The sequence below is a fragment of the Narcine bancroftii genome, chromosome 7 (assembly GCF_036971445.1).
Source record: "Narcine bancroftii isolate sNarBan1 chromosome 7, sNarBan1.hap1, whole genome shotgun sequence".
Lineage (NCBI taxonomy): Eukaryota > Metazoa > Chordata > Chondrichthyes > Torpediniformes > Narcinidae > Narcine > Narcine bancroftii.
In genome coordinates, this window is record NC_091475.1 from 168,222,359 (window position 1) to 168,249,886 (window position 27,528).

The 27,528-nt window shown below is 41.7% G+C and overlaps 1 protein-coding gene and 1 long non-coding RNA gene across 14 annotated transcripts in view; one reads left to right on the plus strand and one right to left on the minus strand.

The window, feature by feature from the left end:
- pdgfd (platelet derived growth factor d) overlaps positions 1 to 27,528 on the minus strand; it is a 365,062-nt gene that overhangs the window by 125,322 nt on the left and 212,212 nt on the right. The window contains exon 1 of one of the 8 annotated variants that reach the window (XM_069891215.1): positions 8,678 to 8,749. The exons of the other annotated variants lie outside the window; for them this stretch is intronic. The gene's annotated coding sequence lies outside the window, so the exon portion shown is untranslated. Of the gene's footprint in view, positions 1 to 8,677; positions 8,750 to 27,528 lie in introns of those variants that run through there. 8 annotated transcript variants of the gene reach the window in all.
- LOC138739352 (uncharacterized) overlaps positions 1 to 27,528 on the plus strand; it is a 188,564-nt gene that overhangs the window by 37,300 nt on the left and 123,736 nt on the right. For 2 of the 6 annotated variants that reach the window (XR_011342194.1, XR_011342196.1), the window contains one exon: positions 1,108 to 1,150. The exons of 2 other annotated variants lie outside the window; for them this stretch is intronic. This is a non-coding gene — a long non-coding RNA (uncharacterized lncRNA). Of the gene's footprint in view, positions 1 to 1,107; positions 1,151 to 6,039; positions 6,197 to 15,389; positions 15,584 to 15,797; positions 16,095 to 27,528 lie in introns of those variants that run through there. 2 more of the 6 variants (XR_011342198.1, XR_011342195.1) reach the window with 2 other exon arrangements.

Genomic DNA, 27,528 nt, shown 5'->3' on the forward strand with positions numbered 1-27,528 from the left:
AGAACTGGCTGCCTAATGTTTCACTTGAAATAAGATAAACAAAAAGGCACTCTTTGATGACCTGAAAGAAAGAAGTTATCATCTGGAAAACCCTGATGGGGCAAGTTTCTTCGGCAAGACACTCAAGTGGCTGATTACAAGGAATCAGTCGTGGGTGTCCAGCGAACAACACATCTCTCTCTGAAAACAAACAAGAACCTTCCTGAGCAGTAACCATTTACCTTTCAAGCACCAAAGTCTGGTGAACTTCATAAATGTTAAATTCTGTGCACAGTATAAGAATTGCTCTGCAACCAGTGAACTTGGAGGAATGAGAAGTGGGATTGGACTGTGGATCAAATAACTTTTCTGAACTTACACACACATTACATACATGTGTGCTTAGAATTAGAAGAGGGTTAAGGTTAGTTAAGTTAATAGAGATAAGTTAAAATTTGATTCTGTTTTCATGTTTAAAGATAATCAAAAGCAACTTTTGTTTAAGTAACCATTTGTCTTGGTGAATATCTATTGCTGCTGGGTTTTGGGGTCCTCTGGGCTCATAACAACAGTATCAAATATAAATTATAAAGAATGAAAATGTGACATAAATAATTATCCTAACAAGGAAAAGAGAGATAAAGAAATAATTATAATATATGTAAAAAAAACAAATAATCTTCAAAAAAATAATTTTTAAAAATCCAAAAAGAGCAGTTAAGGGGTTAGGTTGTAATTGAATAAAGTGTCAAGTAAACCTAGTCATTGTAATGTTAGATAATTAGACATTACCATATTCAGGAAATTTCTAGCCTGTAGATACCTAAAAAAATGCATGTATGGTAAATCATATTTGGTAGAAAATTGTTCAAAAGACATCAAACCACCATCAGTAAATAAATATACAAGAGATAATTCCTTTAATCTTCCAAATAAGGATCGTTCAATCAAGAGTAGATAGTGTAAAAAAAAATTAAGATATATAATATTACCCAAGGCAAATTTTTTAGTCCATAGTATCCTATGTCTCAGTTTTTGTTTACGTGTGTGGACACATGCTATGGCTAATGCTATGCCTTCATTTTCTCTTGCTTTTGCACTCTCATCGAACTTTATTGCGTGCTTCAGAGCTAATTCACTGGCGTGGAATACCTTCACAGCTCCAGCTAAGGTAAGCTCTGTCCTTCACAGCAACCCCTCTCTCACTTTCTTATCAATAATTCTGAACACAATTTGATGACGAATCATTGAATCTTGCAGCAATCCAAAATTGCACGGTCTTGCTTTTAATTTTGTTAATAAAGTATGAAAGTTTTCTGCCAGCAGCTGCAGGCACAAGCGAAACATGTACCTCTTGAACATTTTATTTCTCTGATGAACAGTGTTCATCAAATATCCAGATAACCTATCGAACTTGCCCTAGTCTTCTGCCTTGGCAAAAACAAATGTATTGAAAATGTCTAGTGCTTAGTGGTAAGTAGCAGTGTAATCTTCCATGCATCAGGCTTGCTATTGACTCCAATGGCTTGCAGGTACAGCATAATCTTTGAAAAGCCTCCACTTGTGGTCAACATTTCCAGTCCAATTAATTGCGTGAGGAGTCTTTACCTCTGCTAATAATGACTGATACACACTCTGCACACTCCTGGTATTTCTTCCATCCTGGCACCATATTATGTTTCTTTTATTTTAATAAAGAAACTGGGTTCTTTTAAAACAACTGTATTTATTAGCTAGAGGAGAACTCACTCAGGACCGTGTGGAGGCATCCATCTTGAATCTACTCAAGATCTAACAGTGGTCAGGATTAGCACTAGTACTCTACCCAAAATGTTGACTCTGTTTCTCTCCATGGATGCTGCCTGATCTGCTGAGTCCCTTTCACTCCTCTTTGTTTGCTCAAATGTCCAGCATCTGCAGTTTTGTGATTCTTCAACAACAGCTACTCAGGTAATACCCTTACCATTCATCTCTTCTAAATAGCTTGTGTATTATTTGCTTTGTAATGCATGACCTTATACTTCCAACCTTATATTCATTAGTACTGAATTCTGAAATTATATTTTTTCTAATATAGAACTACACAATATCGGAGATGGTCTAGTTGAAAAATCCTGTACAAAGTAACAAACTGTTGTATCTTATCTGTAAATTTTATTTTCATTAATCTACATCACTAACAATTAAAGTGTACAAATACTTCAACATTACCAGAATTTAATTAATGAAATCCTACTTTCTGACTGTTTCTTGTTTAGCAGCCATGCATTGCAAATCTCTTATTCATATCAATCTCCTTCCACTCTCTAGAATCCTACTTTCCCAAGCATTCCACAAATTGTTTCACACTGCTCACACTTCATTGATTATCATTATATGGGTTGCCCAGAGAACTTTCATCTGAATCCCAGCTGTTACTGCTCTTTCAATTGGATATGTTGCAGCATTGCAATGCTGGCATGTAATTCTGTTTCTTGTACATTTGTGTGTTGTGCACTCATGTAAAGAGTGAATGCCCTAAGGAAATATCTTTCTAAAATGGAATTCTGGAATTGAAACCATCTTGGTAATTTTTTTTAGTAATTATTTCATGAATAGTACCAGCAGCTGGAAAATTATTGTGAAATGTTTACATTTTCAAATGAAGTAAAATGAGCAATTCTCTTTCATATTAATGGTCTCTACTTGATGACCTATTACATTTATATTACTATATATTATGCAGATGATATCATACTGAATGTGTACCTCTTTAAGAATTGTACCAAAAGACACTTTCAGGTGGCCACAATACCCGACTGTAAAGCAGCCTATTGTACTCCTTTGCAGCAGTCGGGTGGCCACCTGAAAGTGGAGAACCCAGCCAGGAGGTTTACCTACCTAACCCTTCTCCTGTACGTATAATATCCTGCTCCGAGAATCCCCCGTTGCACCTGAAATCAGATCAGGCAAAGCTGCTAGCAGTTTTCAGGTGCCTAGCAGCGGGCAAGCTGTTGACTGTCAGCTGGCGACCTGCTGAAAGCCATCCTCCCCACTGGTGACAGCTACCCTCCCCGCTGCCGAAACCTACCCTCCCCACTGCGGATACCTACCCACCCTGCAGCCTGACAGTCCTCCGGTGTGGGACTATGGGACCGGGGCAGCAGACGGGGGACTACAGGGCTGGGGTGGCCGGCGGGGGAGTACGGGGCTTATGCACATACACAAAATCCCGCTAAATTTAAAAGGTGAGAACTTTCGATAAGTCATGATCCTCGGGGATGGCAGCCCCAACCCTGTACTCCCCCACCAGCTGCCCCAGCCCCGTACTCCCAGACCAGCCACACCAGTCCCGTACTCTACCGTCGGCCGCCACAGCCCTGTGCTCCCCCGCCGGCCGTCCCAGCCCCGTACTCCCCAACAAGCTGCCCCAGCCCTGCAATCCCACGCCAGGGGGCTTCAGGCAGCGGGGAGGGGGCTGTCAGGCAGCGGAGAGGGGGCTGTCAGGCAGCAGGGAGGCAAACTGTCAGACTGTTGCCCGTGCCTGGACTCAGGAGCCTGCGTTTGCTCTGTGGCCCCTCTCCCCACTCAGACCTTTCAGGTAGCAGAACACCTCCTTCAGTGCTGCCACCTGAACGTCCCTTGCAGGCACTTGCAGCCTGCTCCAGAGCTGCATTCTCTAGGTGATTCCACCTGAAAGCAGCTAAAGAGTGTCAGAAAACAAGAAACAGAAGAAGTATTAGTTTTTTCAGTCTCACTTCTTTGGCTTAGCTTCGCAGACGAAGATTTATGGAGGGGTAAATGTCCACGTCAGCTGCAGGCTCGTTTGTGGCTGACAAGTCCGATGCGGGACAGGCAGACACGGTTGCAGCGGAAAATTGGTTGGTTGGGGTTTGGTGTGGGTTTTTCCTCCTTTGTCTTTTGTCAGTGAGGTGGGTTCTGCGGCCTTCTTCAAAGGAGGTTGCTGCCCGCCGAACTGTGAGGCGCCAAGATGCACGGTTTGAGGCGATATCAGCCCACTGGCGGTGGTCAATGTGGCAGGCACCAAGAGATTTCTTTAGGCAGTCCTTGTACCTCTTCTTTGGTGCACCTCTGTCACGGTGGCCAGTGGAGAGCTCGCCATATAACACAATCTGGAGACGTGACCTACCCAGCACAGTTGGATCTTCAGCAGCGTGGATTCGATGCTGTTGGCCTCTGCCATCTCGAGTACTTCAATGTTAGGGATGAAGTCGCTCCAATGAATGTTGAGGATGGAGCAGAGACAATGCTGGTGGAAGCATTCTAGGAGCCGTAGGTGATGCCGGTAGAGGACCCATGATTCGGAGCCGAACAGTAGTGTGGGTATGACAATGGCTCTGTATACGCTAATCTTTGTGAGGTTTTTCAGTTGGTTGTTTTTCCAGACTCTTTTGTGTAGTCTTCCAAAGGTGCTATTTGCCTTGCCGAGTCTGTTGTCTATCTTGTTGTCGATCCTTGCATCCGATGAAATGGTGCAGCCGAGATAGGTAAACTGGTTGACCGTTTTGAGTTTTGTGTGCCCGATGGAGATGTGGGCAGGCTGGTAGTCATGGTGGGGAGCTGGCTGATGGAGGACCTCAGTTTTCTTCAGGCTGACTTCCAGGTCAAACATTTTGGCAGTTTCCGCAAAACAGGACGTCAAGCGCTGAAGAGCTGGCTCTGAATGGGCAGCTAAAGCGGCATCGTCTGTAAAGAGTAGTTCACGGACAAGTTGCTCTTGTGTCTTGGTGTGAGCTTGCAGGCGCCTCAGATTGAAGAGACTGCCATCCGTGCAGTACCGGATGTAAACAGCGTCTTCATTGTTGAGGTCTTTCATGGCTTGGTTCAGCATCATGCTGAAGAAGATTGAAAAGAGGGTTGGTGCGAGAACACAGCCTTGTTTCACGCCATTGTTAATGGAGAAGGCTTCAGAGAGCTCTCTGAAGCCTTCTCAGTCTCGCTAATCTTCAATAAAATCATCATCAGTACTTTCCTGCATTCACCCAATATCACTAGATCAGCAGGAATCAGTGATAAATTGGGTAAAAAGCAGACAGAAACGCAATGGCTTTCTCCCTCTCAGTTCCTTCCTTTAAAATAAATTGTTACTTTGAACTACTATCCTTCAGAGTATAAGAAAATGATACTAATATCAGGTGTCCAGAATACTGCTTGATAAGAAACTTTGGATGTCTTACTTACATCCACATATCAAATACCAGAAGGAATCCATCCCAATAAAGATAACATGTGTGATATCAGGTGTCCAGAATACTGCTTGATAAGAAACTTTGGATGTCTTACTTACATCTACATACCAAATACCAGAAGGAATCCATCCCAATAAAGATGACATGTGTGATTCAAGTGAAATACAACACCATCATAGAACAAATAAAAAATACCCAGGCTGCTGGATTTCCAAGCAAGTTGACTGTCTGGATGGACATAGCAGATGGAAAATGTTATACTCAGAGCTGGCTACACACATTGAACCAGAACAGACTACAGTAAAGATATCGCACCTCAGGGCAACAGAATTGTATAATAACAGAAAGCCCTTAGATAAATCACGGAGAATGCATTTAACCCACCAAGTAATGAAAGAGTTGACTTTATTGGCCTTTTTTTTTTAAACATTCGCTGATGATTACACTAGTTTTGCAGATTTGAAGGACTCATTTGTCAGAGATCATATTATTCTTGATGTCTGGAAAACTAATCTGATGGACTGTTTATCACTTGAGTAACAACTAACTCTAAAAAAGTGAACATAGACATGCATAGCTGTGGAACAATCCAAAGCCATGCTTCAAATGCAGACTTGCCTCAAGGAGTTATGCACAGTGAGGCACAGGAAAAAAAATCAGAATGGGTAAAGGACAAGAAAGGTAAACTATGTATTAGAAGGCAGCATAGCTGTTACCTCTGAGTGCCACCAATCCAGGCTCCATCCTGAGCTCTAGTGCTGTGGAAGATTTGCACATTTCCAGGATGCCTCTGTTTCCTTCCACGTGCCAAAGGTCTGTTGATGGAAGGTTATTGGCCACTCTCAATTGCTCTTCGTGTGTGTTGTGACAGGAAAATCAGGGACAGTTGATGGACATGGAAAGATAACAGGTTACAGAAATAATTGGAGGAATGCGATTGATGGGAATACTCTGAGACCTGGCATAAACTCACTGGACTAATGAATCCATTAAACATACTGAGGTAGTCAACTCTGTGAATAACAAAGGTAAGGTTTTACTGTCACGACTGTGGTAGGGCTGGAGGCAATGTTATGGAAGTGGAAATGTTTATGATGATATGAGTGAAAATATTAACTTGACTTCTTTGGAAAGCACAGAATAATCAGAAAAATGTCATTTAAAAGCAACCACTGCCTTCCACACTCAAAGTGAAACATTTATAAATGTTATGAAAATTACATAAGCACGGGCTCATTGACATATCACTATGAAAATAATTCCCCTTGCTTCATGGAATGGCAAAATTTGGTCTTGTTTTTATTTTTAAAACTCTTATCCTTCACCAAGTCCAACTTATAAGCAATCTCACCCTCTGATCTTGCATTGAAACACTGACTGGGAAGCATTCCAGAATATGAACCGCAGCAAGCTGGGTTTTAACTTCTTTCTGCAGGGGATAAGTTACTAAGTAAATATTGTTGTTTCCTGTCTGTCATTTCAATGCCATATGCCACACCTTCCTGAGAAATGACCAGTTTAAAGAGGTGGCTTTCGTTTCTGCCCGTCCTCCCTCTCTGTGGGCAAGGACATGCCCCCGCTTGAAATTTTGCTAGCTTGACATATGCAAGGACAACAGTACACTTAATGGGCTTTGGCACACTGCATCGCCACTGCATAGGGGTTAGAGTTAGTCTTTAAAAATAAAGCTCAAAGAATTTTTTTCACCTTTAACCTGGCACTAAACATAGAGGCTTCATTTCATACTGGCTTTGAAAAACATAACCATAAAGCATTTAAATTCTTTTTGATGTCATCTTGTACCAAGTCATGGTAGTATTGAATTGTCAGATGCTCCCGGTGGACAGATGGTATTTATGCCACTTGAAACGTGTCAAAACATATTTGTAACATATTTTCCCTCTTCCACCAAGTTACTGTGCTGTTCAAATCCCTCCCTGGACATGCACAGAGTATTTTTTGTACACCACAGCCTCAACCGCTGTCACCTCTTGCATTTATTTAGGAACAAAATGAACTTATATAAATTGTTCAAATTCCCTTCAAGTTCATCTCAAAAAGTCTGAAAGAAAATATTTACTTAACAAATTGCCAAACTTTTATCTTACAACATTAACCACAACAATTTCAAGATTTAACTTCCCTTTGAGCATTTTTTTTAAACTTTGAAAAGCTATTCAACATTTAAGATTCCTTAATTGTCATGTAATAGAACAGAAATTGAAATATTACATGAAATTGCCTTCTGCCTGCCAAAAGGCAGACATTGTTGCCCAGTGCCCTTTACAGTAAGAGAGAGAAGGAAAATCAGACATTGAGTTTCCATGGATTTGCCTCTCGTAGCCTCAGCAGCTGCACAGACTCCTGCTTGATCAGGAAGCCTTCAATGCCGTGGGGCCTTCATGAGCCCTTTTTGCCCTCATCGTCCTCTCAAATCCCAGTTCCAATATCTGTGTTGTGGAACCACTGTTAATACTGTTCCTCCCCCTTAATTTCCCTAATAAAGCGACAACACCATAACCCCTCCCCCAGAACAAGCTCAGGTCTCGCGTCACCAACGTGAGATGTACCTACTGTTTATGGTAATAAAAGCCTATTAACAGGTAACTTCTAGTCTTTGGATCTATTTTATTACTATATTTATTTTGGAATGGACAAGTTGCTGAGACCAGAGAGGCTGGAAGTCGACCTGCGATCACTCAAAACATCCGAAAAGTTTGAACTCTGGCTATGCTGCTTCAGCGTGTTTCTGCAGGCCTCCGACAAGATCGTCCAATCCAATGCAGACATGTTGCACTTACTGTTCTCACGGGTTGGGCACTGTGTTTACCTGATGGTCAGAGACGGCGCGACATTCACTGAACCAATGGACATTCTGAAAGGCTGTACCTGGCCCAAGTGAATGAAATCTACCCCAAGCACATCCCAGCCTCGTATAAGCAGCAACCTGGGGAGTCAATCGATGATTACCTTCAGGTCCGGCAAGACCTCAGACAGGCCTGGAGCTCCAAGGCCGTATCAGCAGAAGAGTATATGGAGGAGCTGATTCGAGATGTCTGTATAGCAGGCATCAGATCGGATTACATTCACCAGTGACTGCTAGAACAGGGTGAACTGAAGCTGCAGAAAGCCATCGAACTGGCTAAAACCCTGGAATTAGCAGTCCACAACGTAGACTCTTTCTCAACCAATAATGCAACGGCCACATGGGGAACGCGGGCACTGCTATTTTGGGATGTGGAATAGCAGGCTATTCCCCGACCTGACTGCGGCCGCCGTCACCGCTGAGCACCCGATGTGCTACTTCTACAGCAAACAGAAGCACCCCAGGAAGCGCTGCCCAGCGAAGTAAGTGGTCTGTTCTGGTTGTGGGAAGAAGGGAACCTTTACGCAGGTATGCAAATTCAAGCAACCTTCTAACCCAAGCAATGCCTCATGTCGACAATAGGGGCCGCCGCCATCTTGGACAACATCACTTCCGATGGATAACAACAGCACCGCATACTCACCCTGGGGATCGCAATCTTGGATGCCAGCATCTTACCAGACCACGAGCTACTACAGCAGATCAGAAGTGACATTACTTTAGCTTCAGTCACCCTCGACCTCATCCGCTTGCCAGGTCAATAATGGATATAGAGATACAAGCTGCCTGTTCGATAGTGGGAGCACAGAGAGCTTCATCCACTCTGACACAGTGCAGTGTTACTCCCTCACGGTGAGACCAATGAGCTACAGAGTCTCCAAGGCCTCCAATTTCCACTCAGCAGAGATCTGCAGCAGCTGCATAGTGACGGTGACCATATGAGGCACAGAGTACAAAATTTAAAAACTCCTTGTGATGCCTCAGCTCTGCACACTCGTGCTACTGGGGTTGGACTTTTAGTGCCACCTTAAGAGAGTCCCCATGGAATATGATGGGCCCCCTCCCCCCACTCATTGTCTGCAACCAACAGTTTTTAAACCGCCCGTCCTCCTCTCTGAACATTTCCATGCAGCAACCCGCGATCCATCCACCGCACGTGACCTGCGGGCTCTCCACCCTCCGGATTTCACTCCAACTCTGTTCGCCAAAGTCACCCCTGTTACAAGTCCAGCGGACCCCAAAACCCAGCAGCCATAGAAATTCACCGAGACAAATAGTTACTTTAAAAAAAGTTACTTTTAATTTTCTTTAAACATAAAAACAGGATCAAACATTAACTTATTAATATTAACTTAAACCCCCTTCTAATTCTAAGGGCATGTGAATGTAATGTGAATATGTTCAGGAAAGTTCCTTGATTCACAGTCCAATCTCACTTCACACTCCTCCAAGTTCACCAGTATCAGGCACAGAATTTAACATTTATGATTTTTCACCAGGCTCTGGTACTTACAGGTAATGGTTACCACTCAGGAAGGTTCTTGTTGCTTTCAGAGAGACACAAACTGATTCCCTCCGATCAGACACTTGCTGAAGAAACTTGCCCTATCGTGGGTTTTCCAAATAATAACTTCTTCTTCCAGGTCACCACAGAGTTCCTTTTGTTTCCCTTATTTCAGGAGAAAAACTCTAGCCAGCCATTTCCTCTTGTAAGGACAACAAGGGTTTTGAACAGGCTAAACTCACAACACACAACCAGTCTTCAAAATGGGGTTTTCAACAAGCCTGCCAGCCTGTCATGCTGCAGCCTCAAAAGCCACTGTAGAACTGTCCAACTGAATTCTCTCTCTCTCTCCCTCTCTCTCAAAGAGAAATCCTGTTTGGTTTTTTCCCTCTCTCTCTGCTTGCAAAACTACATGGCCCCTCTTAGAACAGCAAACTGCAACCAGTCAGATTGCTGGCTCTGGAATCAGTTTCTGCCTGGGCATCTGTTGCTTTAAAGACAATAGTCCATTTACTCCACAACATTAGTCCAATTAACACCTACTTGTGAAGTCTTCATCAGCATTCTTCAAAGTTTCTATAAAGTCACAGTGGACATGAAGTCTCCACTTATGTTTAGCTCTTGCATTTTAAATGAGATTTCTTCTGTGAGGTGTTTGCTTGTGAAGTGACCTACACACTAAACCCCACAATCTATCTCTTTCAATAACATATTTATATATAAAATATAATATACCCTGCAACACCACCAAGAACACATGATACAGCACTGGGGACAGGGGTGAAACAGCTCCTGGCTGAGGGGATCATCAAACCCAGAACCAGCCCATGGAGAGCTCAGGTAGTGGTGGTTAAGAGTGGGGAAAAACACCAAATTGTTATCGACTACAGTCAGACCATTAACAGGTTTACACAACTGGATGCGTACCCCTCCCCCCAGCTCCATATTCACCCAAAGCACTCCAGTGCACCACGTTCGAGGTGGACAGCTGCCTCTACCACTTTCTGAGTGTCCCCTTGGGGGTCATCAATGGAGTCTCCATCTTCCGAATGGTGGATGAGCACTGGCTGCTGGCCACATTCCCCTACCTCAACAATGTCACTATCTGTGACCATGATCTGCAGGACCATGACGCCAACCTCCGGAAATTCCTTCTGGCAGCCAAAACCCTTAACCTCACCTACAACAAAGATAAATGTGTATTCCGTACATCATGCCTGGCTATAGTCGGCTGTGTCATGGAGAAGGGATTTATTGGCCCCGATCCCAACCGCATTTGAGCTCCCACTTCCCCATAGCCTCAAGGCCCTGAAAACATGCCTGGGGATTTTCTCCTATTATGCCCAGTGGGTCCCCAACTATGCAGATAAGGCCTGCCCCCTCATAAAAGTCACCTCCTTTCCCCTGTTAGCAGAGGCCCATGAGGTCTTCAGCCACATCAAAAGTGACATTGCCAAGGCCACGATGCATGCTGTGGACAAATTCATTCCGTTTCAGGTCGAAAGCAATGCATCAAACTTTGCCATGGCTGCCACACTTAACCAGGTGGGTGGGCAGACGTAGCATTTTTCTCCAAGGCCTGAAATCCGGCACTCCTCCATTGAGAAGGAGGCCCAGGCCATCATTGAAGCGTACGGCACTGAAGGCACTATCTTGCCAGCAAATGATTTACCCTGTTGACTGACCAATGTGCAGTCACTTTAATGCTTAATAAGAAAAAAAGGGGTAAAACTAAGAGTGATAAGATTCTGAGGTGGAGAATTAAACTCTCCACCTACAACTATGTACTGGCCCGGAAAGCTCAACGAGCTTTCAGATGCCCTGTCCTGAGGGAATTGCACCAGTGCACCAATAGACCATTGACAAGCCCTCCACAATGACCTCTGCCACCCCGGGGTCACCAGATTCTTCCATTTTGTCAAAGCCTGCAACTTTCCCTATTTGGTTGAGGACATCAGGATGATGACAGGTCTGTCTGGAGTTTGCAAACCACACTTACTCAACATTATTGATGATTACTCATGTTTCCTCTTTGCTATTCTCTGCCTGGACATGATCGCTCCCACTGTCCTTAAAGCCCTGTGCAAGCTCTTCACATTGTTTGGATACCCCTGCTATATTCATAGTGATTGGGGGTCCTCCTTCATGAGTGATGAGATGCACCAATATCTGCTGGCCAGAGGTATCGCCATGAGCAGGACCACCAGCTACAACCCCCATAGGAATGGCCAGGTGGAAAAGGAGAACACCACCATCTGGAAGGCCATCCTCCTAGCCCTGAGATCAAAAGCCCTGCCCATCTCCCACAGGCAAGAGGACTTCCCCAAAGCACTCCACACAATCAGATCCCTCATGTGCACTACCACCAATGCCACCCCACATGAAAGGTTGTTTCCCTTCCCCAGGAAGTCCGCGTTGGGGACCATGCTGTCATCCTGGTTGACATCCCCAGGGTCAGTTCTGTTCTGGAAGCATGTGAGAAGCCATAAGTCTGACCCACTGGTTGAGAGAATCCACCTCCTCCACGCCAACCCACCAATACACCTATGTGGCATACCCGGATTGGCGCAAGGACACTGTGGCCATCCAGGACCTGGTGCATGCATGAGACCATAGGATTTTGGCCAACCAACCAGTACATACACCACCCCATGATGTACTATGTCACCCTACCCCAGCCACTGCCCCAACTCTCTCAGTTCAGTCACCAACAATGACCAGACTGAACAGAAGTCAGCAGCTGAGCTACATTTGTTGATAGTCGCAAAGATCACTGAACAGATTGAATTTGTGATGGACATGGAACCCACTTCACCCCACCAGACTTCTTTTAAAAGAGGGGTGAAAGTGGTGGAACAACTATTAATACTGTTTGTATGTGTACGGCTGGCTCGCCACTGATTATACCTGTGGCTCCTCCCCTTTGATTCCCCTAAAAAAGGTGGCAATGCCGTAACCCCTCGCCCAGAACAAGCTCGGGTCTCAGGTCAGCAACATGAAATGTGCCTTCTGCTTATAGTAATAAAAGCCTTTCAATCAGGTAACTTCTAGTCTTTGGGGTTATTGATAGCTCATCAATCTGGTTCTTGTTATCTGAGCCCCTCAATGGCCCACCGTCTCGGTCACCGTCCTGTAGGGTCATCTCCTCTCCTCCTCAATGGGTTGTGTTCTCCCCATTATTGGCGCCCCATTATCTGCTGCTCTTCCAGAGGTTGCACCTCCTTGTGGCCAATGCTGAGTACAGGTGCTGTCAACTTGGGCACAGACCTCTGCTGTTGCAGGATTTTACTTACAAACATCATCAGCTCCTTGAACTGGTCATTCAAAGACTGTATAGAGATTCCAACATTAGGACCGAGCAGTTGAACCCTTCGGAACAGAGCTGTGTTTCCACTCTTCTGGGTCTGCATAAGTGGCAGTGCTTCCATTATAGCAGCTTGGGCATCGCTGCCATTTTTTGATTGTTCCTGATTCTCTTATCATCTAATAGCTTTTCTTCAACTTCTTCGCACCACTCCCCAAATGCTTCACCCTCTTATTACACCTACTATATTCACCACGATTGTCTTTTATATTTTTTGATTAAAAGCATCATTCCTCCTTTCTATGCAAAGGTGCAGACTGGCAATCAGTCTAGGTTTTGAATTTAGCTCCCCATTATCCTCACCTCCCTCCTCCACTCCACTTCCCTTCACTAACTAGGTTTTCCGATCACATCAGACAAACCAAGTTTCCTGCTGGTAAAAAGAAGGGACTGAGCAGATTGAAGAGCAATAATCCATAGAGTGTGAAAACAGGGGAAGACAATGATATTGTTGAGTAAACCAAGAATTACTGGAGGAATTTAGCAGGTCGGTCAGCATCCAAGGGTAGAAATGGTCAGTCAATGTTTCAGGATGGGACCCTTTATCAAGACTGATAAAAATAAAACAGATGGAATGCATATACAGTAAAACACCTGTTATCTGGAATTCAAGCAACCAGCACCCTCAAGCAACTGGCAAAAAAATTGTGGAAAATAAATAGATGAAAAAATACGAAAAGTTTAAAATTGGCACACTTCACCGTTAGTTCACCAATCACACATCATCAATCTCAAACAACTCGAAAATTTACTTATCTGGCAAATACCAATCCCCATAGGTGCCAGATATCATGGGTTTTACTGTAGTAAGGGGTCAAGACACTGGGAGAGGGCCCCAAAGCTGATAGAATAAAGGACTGAAGGATTGAGAGGGAGAGAGACAAGTAGAGAAAGAGAGACCACCATGAAGAGGTGGGGAGAAAATAAATACAGGAGTGATAAAGAAGAGATGGAAACCGTGGAACCAGATGGGTATAGGGTTTGACTCAATTTAGAAAAATCAATGTTCTTGCCATTAGGTTTAAGACTGTCCAGGATAAATATATTGTGTGGTTCCACGAGTTTATTTTTGGCCTCAATTTGCGTAGGAATGGTTTGGGGATAGATGATATTGTTGATACTGCTATACTGTTTGATGATATAATTGACCTGAATTTTAACAGGTTACTATCTGAGATGGTTTTAATTTAATAGGTTCTTGATTAGCCAGGTTATAGGGAGAAGGCTTGGCAATGGGGCTGAGTGGGTAAATGGATCAGCTCATGACTAAATGGTGCGACAAATTTGAGGTGTTGAATAGCCTGTTTCTACTCTTTTGACTTGTGGTCAAGATGCAGTTATGGGGTATTATATTATATCTTTAAAAGAGATAGATTGTGGGAGTTTAGTGTAGGTCACTTCACAAACAGACATTATTTTTTCACAGAGTTGATAGAGGAACTTGGATGTTGAGCATAGGGCCCACATTCTTGTATGATTAAATGAACAAGTCAATGAATTGACTGGAAGTGTTAGTGCAGTAGAATATTATTTTATTGTGGATCAGGCTACCCATTACATTGCAAAGGGTGATGACATGTTAGTAGCATACAGAGTTCGCCAATTATGACAACTATCAGTGTGAAAATCTGATTTGGCTCCAGCAATGCCAATGTCAACCCCAATCATAATGCAAAAATGATGTCCTCCACTCATATAAAGATCCCAATATTTAGCAGCAGGAAAAAAAAGCCCAGAGGGAAGGACTCAGCAAGCCTTTTTGTGACAAAAGTGGAGATGAGAGATTGCAAGCATACAAAAGGGTGCAGGGCCAAGATGTGACAGGATATTGGACAAGAGGTAGGAGGGATGGAGAGAGGTAAGGGTGGAGGCCATGAGTTGGGGTTGACAAAAATGAGAGAAAGAATAAGTGAAGGACAGGTGGAAACTGTAGAATCAGATTGAAGAGGGGACTTATCTAAATTTAGATGTCAATGCTCATGCCTTCAGGATTTAGCCTACTATACAGAATATGGCACATTGTGCCTCAAGGGGGAAAAAGCCCACTTCAGCACCCTGGGTGTATCCTCACCAGAAAGACAACAGCAATTCTAGAACATAGCTCACCATCACATTCTCATGGAGAGTTAGCGATGTGCAATGTACGTTGGCTTTTTGGTGAGGCCGAGATTCTCTAAGTGAATGATCATACAAAGTAGACCAGTACCCTTTAAAATGATCATCACTAATATAATGGAGATTGACTCATTTCAAACAAGCACCAAGACAGTTTCTGGCTGGTGGTGAGGAAAGGCTTTCATCAGATCCTACTTCCACACCTAGAATATCAGCAGAAACATAAGGTGGTCCTTCTCAAGTTTAGTCCAAGCAGTTGGTAATACAGAAGTCAAGTTCCATGGATATTCCTGGGGAGGCACATTGGGATTAATAACAACCATTGCTGGGAGATCATTAACTCAGTGATCCCTTAATTTTTAATTCCCTTAGATCTGCCCAAAATTTTGTGGACTTCCAGTGCAAGATGGCATTCATGATTAAATATTGTCCAGAACCGCGAGGAAAGGAAGCATAAAAGTGGCACAGCCATTGCAAAGGTTCCTTGGTAAAAACCATGATTTGAGGTCTTGCTGCCACTGCACTCTGGAACTTGTAAAATAAAGCTCTCAACAGTTGGTTGTCAAGTGAGTAACATATGGTATCTTAATGTACAGTTAATCTTAGAAATGGAAGTGAGGCTCCTTAGGTGAGCCACATCCTTTGCAGATTTAATATAATCTGTTTTTTGAACAGCAATATATGAATTGATTATATATTTGCAAATATTATGAATAAACAATATTTTAGTTGAAAAGAAAACTTCAAGGCATGTCTGGAATATAATGGAATTCTCTCCAGAAATAGGTGCTGGATGGGTTTCATTACATCATCACTCAAGAGGCTCAACATCATCGCTGGCATCCACCGCCACAAATATTCAATCACTCCATCCCTACTACGATTTACCAGTTCAATTGTGGAGGTTCAAGAAACAACTCACCACTATCTTCTCAGGGGTAATTTTCAGATGCTGCTTGGACAACTGAGTGTTAACAGCATGCTATATTTTATTTCATATTTTCAATTTATTGATGTGTAAAAATACTATCAATGTCACATCCTATAAATTAATTAAAATGGACAGTAGCACTAGAATCACTGTGAGGGATGCTGAATTTTGTTGCAAGTTCACTGATCCTGTGTGAGGAAGAACATGGAGGCTCTACATTCAGGAAAACTGAATTTATCTCCTGAGAAGCATAAAGATTGCAGATGCTGGAATTTTGAGCAAACAATGAGTTGCCAGGGGAACTCAACAGGCCTGACCACATCTATGGGTAGAAAGGATCAGTCATCGAACTCTTCATTGAGACTAAAGTAAAAAAGAGGAAATATTGTGTTCCCTCATTATATATAAAAGAGGTGATATTCAACGTGTGTATGTGTTGTAACATTACTTTCTTTCTACATTAGTCTAAATAAAGGGTCCCAATCTAAAACATGAGCAGACCATTTCTATCATGGATGCTGTTGGACCTCCTAAGTTCCTTCAGAAGCTTATTGAATCTACTTCCTGTGTTTTGGAGCAGGCAGCACACATACATAAATTTACCAAGACCTAGTGAGCATCAACTACATCACATTGACTGAATAAGGATACAGTACAGAATGCTGAACTGTTTAGCAGTTCCCAAGAATTTTAATTTGCAGAATGTCCAGCTGAGAACCATAACTGTCAGCGTCCAAACACAAGGGACAGTCATGACTCTTTCCACTCAGTAAACACTGACCGCCTTTTAGTCCCGATAAATTCAATCTTGCATAAAGCACTCAGTGGGATGGACCTTGAGTGTTTAAATAGTTTCTACAGAACAGGTGAACTCCCTGCATACATCATAACTTTTAGAGAGTTGCTGAGCTTTTTGCACTTTGTCCATCCACCATTGGTTCTTTAGCTCATTAGGTATGCTGGACCTCTGCCTTCATGTTCCTTTAGAGGTGTTTCTTTTCATTTAAGAAAAGGTGAAGCATCCAATCCAAGAACTCATGGTCATCCACCAAGAAAAAGACCTGCTTCTATTTTGTAGGGAAGGCAAATATCTCTTCACAGATATCAAGTATGATACACTTCAAGATAGTATCTTCATATAGTAGTCTGGGAAATTACAGAATGTCTGGGAAACCTTCCCAAACATTTGCAGCAACAATTTCTCATATCTATTTATCTCCCTCACCACTTCCATGTCCACCATCTCCACCCTGGAAATCTCTTTCCATCACACTACTCTTCACCCTATATCCATGTCCTACCCCTGATTTATCCTTCCATATATTCTCCCTGCATCCCTCCCACCCCCACCCCAACTCTCCTCAGAGAAGGAATAGGAAAGAAGAGTACATGTCAGGTTTGTTCCTGTAAGACATATACCAATGTACACAACACTTATACTGAGCAGAATCTCACAGCTGGGAAAATGTGCCCAAATCAGAACTGATTGCATGGTGCATTGCTTTCTTATTGTTTTTTTTAAATAAAAATTTTAAATAAAAATTTCTAGGACAATATTTATCAAATGGATTATAACACAATAATGGATGACTTGCACTAATCTAGATTCTTACTGAATGTGAGACATAGGAATTTATTACATTGAAGGGGACCAACTCTTTTAATAGAGTTGAAGTTAAATTACTTTTGAGTTTTTAACTTTTTATTGGCAGGGTTGAAACATAGGTCATCTGAAACAACATTCTTAAATTGCGAAAAAAAAGCTGATAGGGGTGAGATCCAGGTAATTTTATCTTATTCAAATAGATCCAGCACAATTCCTGACCTAAAGGATCACCTATATCAGGTAGTTAAATAGGATAGTCTACAGACACTTACATCAGTTATACCAGACAAGTAGGTAAGAATTAGGCCTGCAAGGCAAAAGATACAGCCATGGACACATGGGAGTAGTCACTTGAGAGATCAATTTTCAGATTTCAGATTTATTGTCAGAGTACATACATGACATCACATACCACCCTGAGATTCCTTTTCTGTAGATCAGGCAGAATCACCACTTATTGGTAGTGCAAAAGAAACTGTACACCGCATATACATGTAAACAAATAAAGAACTGTAAACTGATAACAAATATAAATAAACCAACTGTGCAATATAGAGAGAATAAAATAAACAATAAAGTCCTCAAGTAAGAGTCCCTGATATCACTTGTTGTTGAGGAGTCTGATGGTGGTGGGGTAGCAGCCGTTCCTGAAACTATTGGTGTGAGCCTTGTGGTACCTAGGCATTTTTCCTCATGGCAGCAGCAAGAACAGAGCTGGGTGGTATGAATCCTTGATTGCTGCGGCTCTCTGATGGCAGCGTTCCTTTCAATGTTCTTGATAGTAGGGATGGTTTTGCCTATGATGTCCTAGGCTGTGTCCACTACCTTTTGGAGGGCTTTACACTCTCCATACCAGGCTGTAATTCAGCTGGTCAGCACCCTTTCCACCACACATCTGTAAAAAATTGCCAGGATTTCTGGTCTCATACCAAACCTGCACAAACTTCTGAGGAAGTAGAGTGCTTTCTTCACAATGCTAGTAGTGTGTTGGGTCCGGGAAATATCCTCCGATATAGTGACTCCCAAGAACTTAAATTTTTTCAACCTCTCCACCTCTGATCCCCCAATAGTCACTGAATTGTATACCTCTAGCATTCCTTTCCTGAAGTCAACAACAGCTCCTTAGTTTTGGTGACATTAAGTGCAAGGTTGTTGTTGGTGCACCATTCAGCCAAGTTCTCAATCACCCTCCTGTATGCTGACTCATCACCTTTCTTTATACAACCCATATTTGTCAATGGAGTTATTGTTGTACTGAGCCACACATTTATAGGTGTAAAGTGAGTAGAGCAGGGGACTAAGAACGCAGCCCTCTGGTGCTCCGGTACCAATGGTGATTGTGGAGGAGATGTTCTTGCCAATCCTCATGGTCACAGACCTAGGGTTTGGGTGATATGCCTTTGGCTTCAAGTGTAAATTGTTCTCACAGAGCACTCTTTTTCTCTTGATTCCTTCAGAAATCTCGTCGAAGTAAAACTACCAAATGTTTCTAACTCCTTTTCTGAAGATATTGGACCTCAGCACTGCATTCTCTGCTGGGACCAACATAAGCTGGTTAGAGTAGAGTCAGGATCTGCATAATATCATGCGATCTCATAGCTCTGGGCTTCCCTTGCCTGGGTAAAGGCCTCAAGTCTTTATCTTTATCTTTGCTGTTTGATCTGTTGAGTTTCTCCAGCATTGTGTTTTTACAGTTATGTGTGGCCTGTCATTGTGAATCCAGCGTGTAAAGCTTGAACTCTCTCTGCACTTTCCATGTTTTCATTGAGTATGTGATAACATTCAACTAAAATTTAATCCAAGTTGTAAAAATCAAAAGTGCCCATTCAATTTACACATGACCGTGTAGCTGAAAATGCTCCATAGTATAGCTCGTACTGATCTATAAATCTATCTCCAGCATAAGAACAGGCAAGCACGTTTACCCCCCCCCCCCACCCGCTACATATTGAAAAGAAAAAAAACCACTATAATTCTGCACGTCAACAGGCCCCTTCAGCCCTTCTAGTCTGTGCTGAACCATTTTTTTGCCTAGCGTCACTGACATGCACCCATCCATGTACTTGTCCAAATTCTTCTTAAATGTTAAAATTGATTCACCAGCTTCAGCTGGCAGCTCATTCCACACTTCCACCACTCTCTTTGTGAAGAAGTTGCCCCTCATATTCCCCTTAAACTTTTCCACTTTTGCTCTTAACCCATGTCCTCTGGTTTGTATCTCATCTATCCTCAATGGAAAAAGCCTATCTACATTTATTCTATCTATCCCCCTCATAATTTTAAATACCTCTATCAAATCTCCCCTCATTCTTCTATGCTCCAGAGAATCATGTCCTAGCCTGTTTATCCTTTCCCTGCAACCAGACAATATCTTAGTAAAATGTTCTCTGAACTCTTACTAACTTATTAATATTTTTCCTGTAGTTAGATGTCCAAAACTGCACACAGTACTCCAAATTTAGCCTCAACAATGTCATACAACTTTATCATAACATCCTGGCTCTTATACTCAATGCTTTGATTTATGAAGGCCAAAATGCCAAAAGCTCTCTTTACAACTCTATTCACCAGTAATGCCTCTTTCAGCGAATTATGTATCTGTATTCCCAGGTCCTTCTATTCTACCACACTCCTCAGTGTCCTGCCATTAACTGTGAATGTGCTTTCTTGGTTTGTTCTTTCAAATTGAAACACCTCACATTTGTCTGCATAAAATTTCATCTGCCATTTTTCAGTCCATTTTTGCAGCTGGTCCCAATCTCTCTGCAAGCTTTGAAAGTCTACTTCACTGTCCACAACACCTCCAATCTTAGTGTCATCTGCAAACTTGCTGATCCAATTTACCACATTTTCATTCAGATCATTAATATAGATGACAAACAACAATGATCCCTGCACCGATCCGAGGTACACCACTAGGCACAGGCCTCCAGTCTGAGAAGCAATCATCCACCACTAATCTCTGGCTTCTCCTGTCCAGCCATTGTCAAATCTAATTCACCTTACTAAAGTCCATGTAGACAACATCCACAGGCTTTCATTCATCTACTTTCCTGGTAGCCTTTTTAAAAATTCTATAATATTGGTTAAACATGACCTGCCATGTACAAAGCCATGTTGACTATCCTTAATCAGTTTCTGGCTATCCATATAATTGTATATCCAATCTCTTAGAACACCTTCCAATAATTTACCTACTACTGACGTCAGGCTCACTGGACTATAATTTCCAGAGCAGTTTTTAAACAACGGAGCAATGTGTGCTACCCTCCAATCCTCCAGCATCTCATCCATGGCTAAAGGCATTTTAAATATTTCTGCTAAAACCCCTACAAGCCTCCCTCAAGGTCCAAGGGAATATCTTGCCAGGCCCTGGAGATTTATCCACCCTTATTCACTTTAAGACAGCAAGCACTTCCTCCTCTTTAACCTGTATAGAGTAGGTTCCATAACCTCATTGCTTGTTTTCCTTACTTTCCACAACTCTGTTCCTGTTTCTTTAGTGAATACTGATGGAAAAAAAAAACATTCAAGATCTTCCCCATCTCTTTTGGCTCCATTCAAAGCCAACCACTCTGATATTCAAGGGTACCAATTTTGTCCCTTACTATCCTTTTGCTCTTAATATACATGTAGAAACCCTTAGGATTTTCCTTCACAATGTCTATCAAAGCAACCTCTTTTTTTATGCTTTCTGATTTCTTTCTTGAAGTTTTTTGTGTATATTCTATGCTCCTCAAGTACCTCATTTGTTCCATGTTGCTATACTGCTATACACCTCTCTCTTCTTAAGAACCCAGCTCAGCAATATCCCTCAAAAACCAAGGTTCACTATGACTGTTAATCTTGCCTTTAATTCTGACTGGAACATAAACTCTGTCCTCTCTGAAAGTCCTTCACTTACCTCTCACATCTAGATCCTTTTTCATTTCCTCAAAATTGGCCTTTCTCCAATTTAGAATCTCAATCCAAGGCCCTTCTCCATAATTAACTTGAATCTACTGAAATTATGGTCACTGGACCCAAAATGTTCCCCTGCACATACTTCTGTCACCTGTCCTGTCTCATTCCCTAAAAGGAGACCAAGTATTGCATTCACTCTAGTTGGTACCTCTATATATTAATTTAGAAAACTTTCCTGAATACATTTGACAAACTCCAAGCTATCCTTCCCTTTTATAGTATGGGAGTCCCAGTCAATATGCAAAAAATTAAAATCCCCTATCACAACATTATGTTTCCTTTAGCTTTCTCCTATCTCTCTACAGATTTGCTACTCCAATTATTGTTGACTATTGGGCAGTCTATAATACAACCCCATGAGTGTCATCATACCTTTCCTGTTCCTCAGCTCTACTCATATAGCCTCAGAGATGAGCACTCTGGACTGTCCTTCCTGACCACAGCTGTAATACTTCCTGTTTTACTTGCATTTTGTGATAGCACCTGACTCAGCAAACATCTCATGGAATTTCATAAAAAACACAATGCGTTAACTATCTAAGGTTCTCCTTCCCAAAATATTACAAGTGGCAACTGTGAGAGGGCAAGGAGGAATCTACAGCTCACATTTGAAACCCATTAAAGTATTGGGACTATTTGTAAACCACATTATATTCTAAATGATTGGAATCATAGAATCCATGATCAGCAAGAAGATAGCCCATCTTTCAAGAGACTAATAAGTATGGGAAGCTTCTATCTGCTATTATAGATATTATGTAAAACATTCTCCCAATCAAAGTTTTGTCCAGGTGGGTTTAACTTTAATCAGATTCACCCATTAAATACAATAGGAAATGTTGTACTTGATAAAAAATAGAAATATAGTGTACATGTGTGATGGTTATTTTATTTTTCTGTTCCGGTATGTTGCCAGTTTGTTTTGTAAAAGGGAGAGGCTAAATCTGAATTATCCAACTTAAACCAAATTTGGTTATTTTTTGCAGTAACTCACACTGAAATCCATTCAGGGCTTCATTTAGGATGGTGTGTGATTTGGCTTTCAATCTTCCAATAAAGCTCTATTTATTTTTTCATGAATTGCATTTATTTTGTATGCATGCAAAGTCGCACACACAGTTCTTTGTTCACCTTGAGTATAAACTCAAAGTGATGTCTGCATTTTTATAAAATGTACCGTCCAGTCACATGACAGCTGGACTGAAGTAAAAATGTATTATATTCCTGGAAAGCTGATTTTAAAAGCATCTTAATGGTGTTTTTGCTTATAATTGAGAAATGGTTTCTTCTTGCATGAAGTTTTTTGATTATTTTTAAATATTAAATGTGTTAATTTTATGAATCAAATATTGCAACTAAACACAACAAATAAACAGAAAATGCAGGAAACACTATCAGGTTATTTGGCTTCTGTCAAAAGAGAAATGGATTTAATAACTTTTGTAAGAACTAAAGAAAATCAAGTTCACAGAAGCAGAATTAAGCACAGTTGGGGAAAATCAAGGGGAAGGTCTTTCAATGAGGAAGGGAGGAGAGATTAAATAGCATTTGGGATAATAATAGAGCAAACAAAGATGCAATAAATGAGCTCAGGTAAGTGTGTGAATGATTAGTGGGGAGGGAAGAAGCGTGGTAATGCTGGTAAAGCATACAGTGTGGCTATGATCCAGAACATGCTGGAAACAAGGCAAAATGTGTCTTTGGACTTTGGCTGACCCATACAAACATCTACAATCTTCAAAGCAAAGATGTCCTTTCAGGAGAAAGATTTCTAATCCTATTCACAACATCAGCACATTACAAGCATTTTGTAATTCACAGCAAATTCATTGCTAATTAAATGTAGTTCCTTTTTAAGGTAAGAAATTTCCTCACACAGCAAGAGGACACAAACTGCAAAAGAACAAATGACCAGCCATTTGGTTTTACATACCTGATTGAGAAATAAATGTTGGGCAGTAGCCCAGTGGAATTGCCCTGCTCTGCAAAAAGATTGCACAGTGAACATTTTCAGTTTGGTTTCCAAGTGAGATTAAAGTTAATCTTGTGATGATATTCAGCAATGGATTAGATCCAAGCCAGTCTTGATTTTAATAGGTCAGTCGTACTGCTCTCTGCTGTTATCATCTCCATGCTATAAGAGTCAAAAAAATGACTTTATATAGAGCGGAAGCTCCTCTCTGCACCGCATATCAAGTCATGGCAACTTTGTCATCTTCTTGGCACTAGCAATCCTTTGCAAAGGCCAACTATTTCATTGTACTGTTTCGCCATTATATCCAATAAGTTGTCTTTTAAGAACAATATCTAAATGTGCATTAACAAGATTCTCTTGTTCCTTCTCATTAATTATTTAATTATGTTAATATGTTAACTCTGTTTTAAACACAATGGACTATGGGTTAGAAATTAAATCACATTGTGTCATGTTTTTGTGAATGCCAACGCGTAACACAATTACAAGTCAACCATGAAAAAAAGCACATCACACTTCTATTTTCTAAGGAGCTTGAGTCGCTTTGGCATATCTTCTCATACCCATTTGGAACCTTGAATGTCCAAAAATTCAGAAGATTGCAGAAAGTAGCAAAATAGGCCAAGTCCATCAAGAACACTGATCTCCTGGTTATTGATGACATCTACATGAAGCTCCAATAGCTCAGTGGTTAGAGCACTTCATTCCTCGCTGGAGCCTCATTTCTGTGAGGGGCACTGGACAAAGTGGCGACTCTGTCTTCCTTATGGTAGACAAAGTTAAAGAATTTCATGTATATTACATTCTAACTGTAGTATTATGTGACAATAATGGAACCTTTAACTTTAGAAGGTCGCCAAAATGATAAAAGACCCCCCATCACTCTGTCCATGCTCTCTTCTCACAGGTTAGAAAGTACAGAGCCTAAGTCCTTCACCTCTAAGTTACGGAGCATTGTTTTTTCCAACAGCTATCGTGCTTTTTGATTCTCCCAATACTCAGTTACATTTAGTTTCAAGTGTATTGTCACATTAAACCCAGTACAGTGAGAAGGGTTTGTTTTGCAAACAGTCCAAGTCAGCTTTAATATACTGTACAGACAGCAGTGCAAGGTAGAGGAGCAAGAGCACTTTACAGAGTGCAGTGTTATAACGAAAAGATCAATTAGTGTACAGCAAGACCAACATAAAATCACTATCAAGAGACCGATGGTTGCAGGGAAAAAACTGTCTTTGGTGCACAGTCACACACTCGTCAATCATCTCCCCAATAGGAGAAGGGAGAAGAGAATGTGGCTGGGGTAGGATGGATTTTTCAATATTTTGGCTGCTTTCCAAGGCAGCAAGAAGCGTAGATGGAGTTGATAGTGAGATGGGAGATTGTGTGAAGCTCTGAGCTGCTCTTACCACCCTTACCATGATTATTGCAGGGAAGAAAATGTCTTCACCCTCTTAAGACTTCTCCCTGATGGGAGGAGGGAAAAGAGATTGTGTTTAGAGTGTGATGGATCTCACAGCAGGAGAAGTTGTTTGAGTCCAGGAAGGAAGTTTTTGCTATCTTCTGAGCTGCATTCATCAGCCTCTGTCACTTCTGATCTTGAGCAGAGCAAGTCCAATACCAGGCTGTGATGTATCCGGCAAGAATGCTTTCAATGGTGCACCTGTGGTGAAGGTTAGATGGGGGGGGGGGGGGGGGGCTGGGAACATACCAAACTTTCTTACACTTCTAAAAAAAAGTAGAGGTGTTGGAGCATACATGTGCTTGCTCCATGTCAGGTCATTGGAGATATATATTCCTAAGAGCCTGTAGCTGTCAGCTCTATCACCTTCACACCATTAATTTGGACACAAGGATAGAGGTGTGGTCTCTGCCCCCTCTCCTGAAGTCAATGATCACCTCCTTCTTCTTATTGGCATTGGTGGAAAGGTTGTTATTTTGGCACTATGCCACTATAAATCTCCTTCCTGCATTCTGACTCGTCATTATTTGATAGCAGGACCACTGCTGTGGTGTCATCAGCATTGGAATGGGATTTAGTCATGCATGTAGATAGAGTATAATAGGGGACTGAGGTCATATCCTTGAGGAACGTCAGTGGTGAGTGTGATTGTGGAGGAGATGTTGTTACTTATTTTTGCTGATTGCAGTCTGTTAAACAGGAAGCCAAGGATATATTTGCAGAGGGGACCACTGAGGCCACAAATACATGGACTACCACTCATCCAATAGCAAATGATCTTAGAGCAATTTAGGGCTGCTTCTATAGGAGGCCTTGCAAGCAAGTCCCGGCCCAAAGCTGATAAACACTGATAAGCTTCATTCACTTTCCTTGAAAATTATCATACCAACTTCCTATCTCAGAAGTATCACACACTCCCGCCACAATAGTGGGGCTTGCAGAGTGAAGGGCCCAATTCAGTAGTGAAGGCTACCTTGGGCCCCCACATCAAAAAAAGTTGCTGACTCATTGCAAACTGACTACCCACGGATAGTGCCAAACAATTTCTAGGCCAACGTTTAAATACTTTAAGAGATTTTGATAAAATTGGATTTCCTTGTTACTTTCACAAATCAGCTTTAACATAAATAGTGCAAGGTTAGAAGCTCATTGCTATGTGTGGTAATGAGGCAGATAGATTAAATGGTGGTGGGAGAGAAAAGTGCAACAGCATTGCCTCATGTTGCATCTGTGCAGAAACTATACATTTGATGAATGCAGGAAAAATGTACTTGGAGCTTTCAGAGCAAATAGATGCAAATTATTGAGATTGTTGTTTACAAATAAATGAAAATTCAAATGTGAATTCTTGTAATTCTAACAAATTCTAACAAATCCAACAGACAAAAATTATTCAAACACATTGCAAGTCTCTCCTTACATCATTGACTGTTCTGTTTCCAGGCACTGCAATCACTGAATTTATTCAACATAAAACATTACAGCTCAGTACAGGCCCTTTGGCCCACAATGTTGAGCTGAACTATAGAGACCTTAAAAAAACCTTCCCTACCTCATAACCCTCTATTTTTCTTTCATCCATGTTCCTGTCTAAGCACTCATAAATGTCTGTATAAAAGTATTATCCCTGATGTCTCCCCTAACCTTCCTCTCTTGTCTTTGTACATGTCCTCTGGTGTTTGCTACTCCTGCCCTGGGATAAAGGTGTGACTGCCTACCTTACCTATGCCTCTCAGTATGCTGTAGTGGTCTATTAAGTCTCATCTCATCCTTCTTCGCTCCAAAGAGAAAAGTTCTAACCTTGCCTCATAAGACATATTTTCCAATATTTCCAAGCAACGTCCTGGTAAATCTGCACCCTCTCCATAGCTTCCACATCCTTTCTGTATTGAAGTGATCAGGACTGAACACAACATTCCCTGTGGCCAATGAGGATGCAAAGAATATTGCCAGAGACCCAAAAATCTCTTCTTTCCCTTCCCATAGCAACCTGTGGTATATCTCATCTGATTCCAGGGACTTATCAATCCTAATGTTTTTAAGATCCAGCACTTTCTCTTTCTTAATCTCAACATGATCTCTAGCACATAAAAGTTATATTCTGACCTCACCTTGACCAAAGTCCTTTTCTCTGGTGAATACTGAAGCAAAGTATTTTAATTTAGGACAGTGAGTTCTCAACCTTTTTCTTTCATTCACGTACGACTTTAAGTATTCCCTATGCCATAGGTGCTCTGTGATTAGTAAGGGTTGCTTAAGATGGTACGTGGGTGAAAAGAGAAAGGTTGAGACCACTGATTTAGTACTTCCCCAAACTCCTCTGCCTCCAGGCACATGTTGCCTCCTCTATCCTTAAGCAGCCCCACCTTCACTCTGTTCTTCAGATATGCATAGAACACCTTAGGATTTTCCTTACTCCTACTTGCCAAAGCTTCTCATTTCCCCTTCTAGCTCTTCTAAGTCCTTTTTTAAGTTCCTTAATGGCTACCATATAATTCTCATAAGCCCTTTTTATTTTGGCTTCATTCATCTAATGCATGCTTCCATCTTCCTCTTGACCAGCTGCCTCACCTGTTT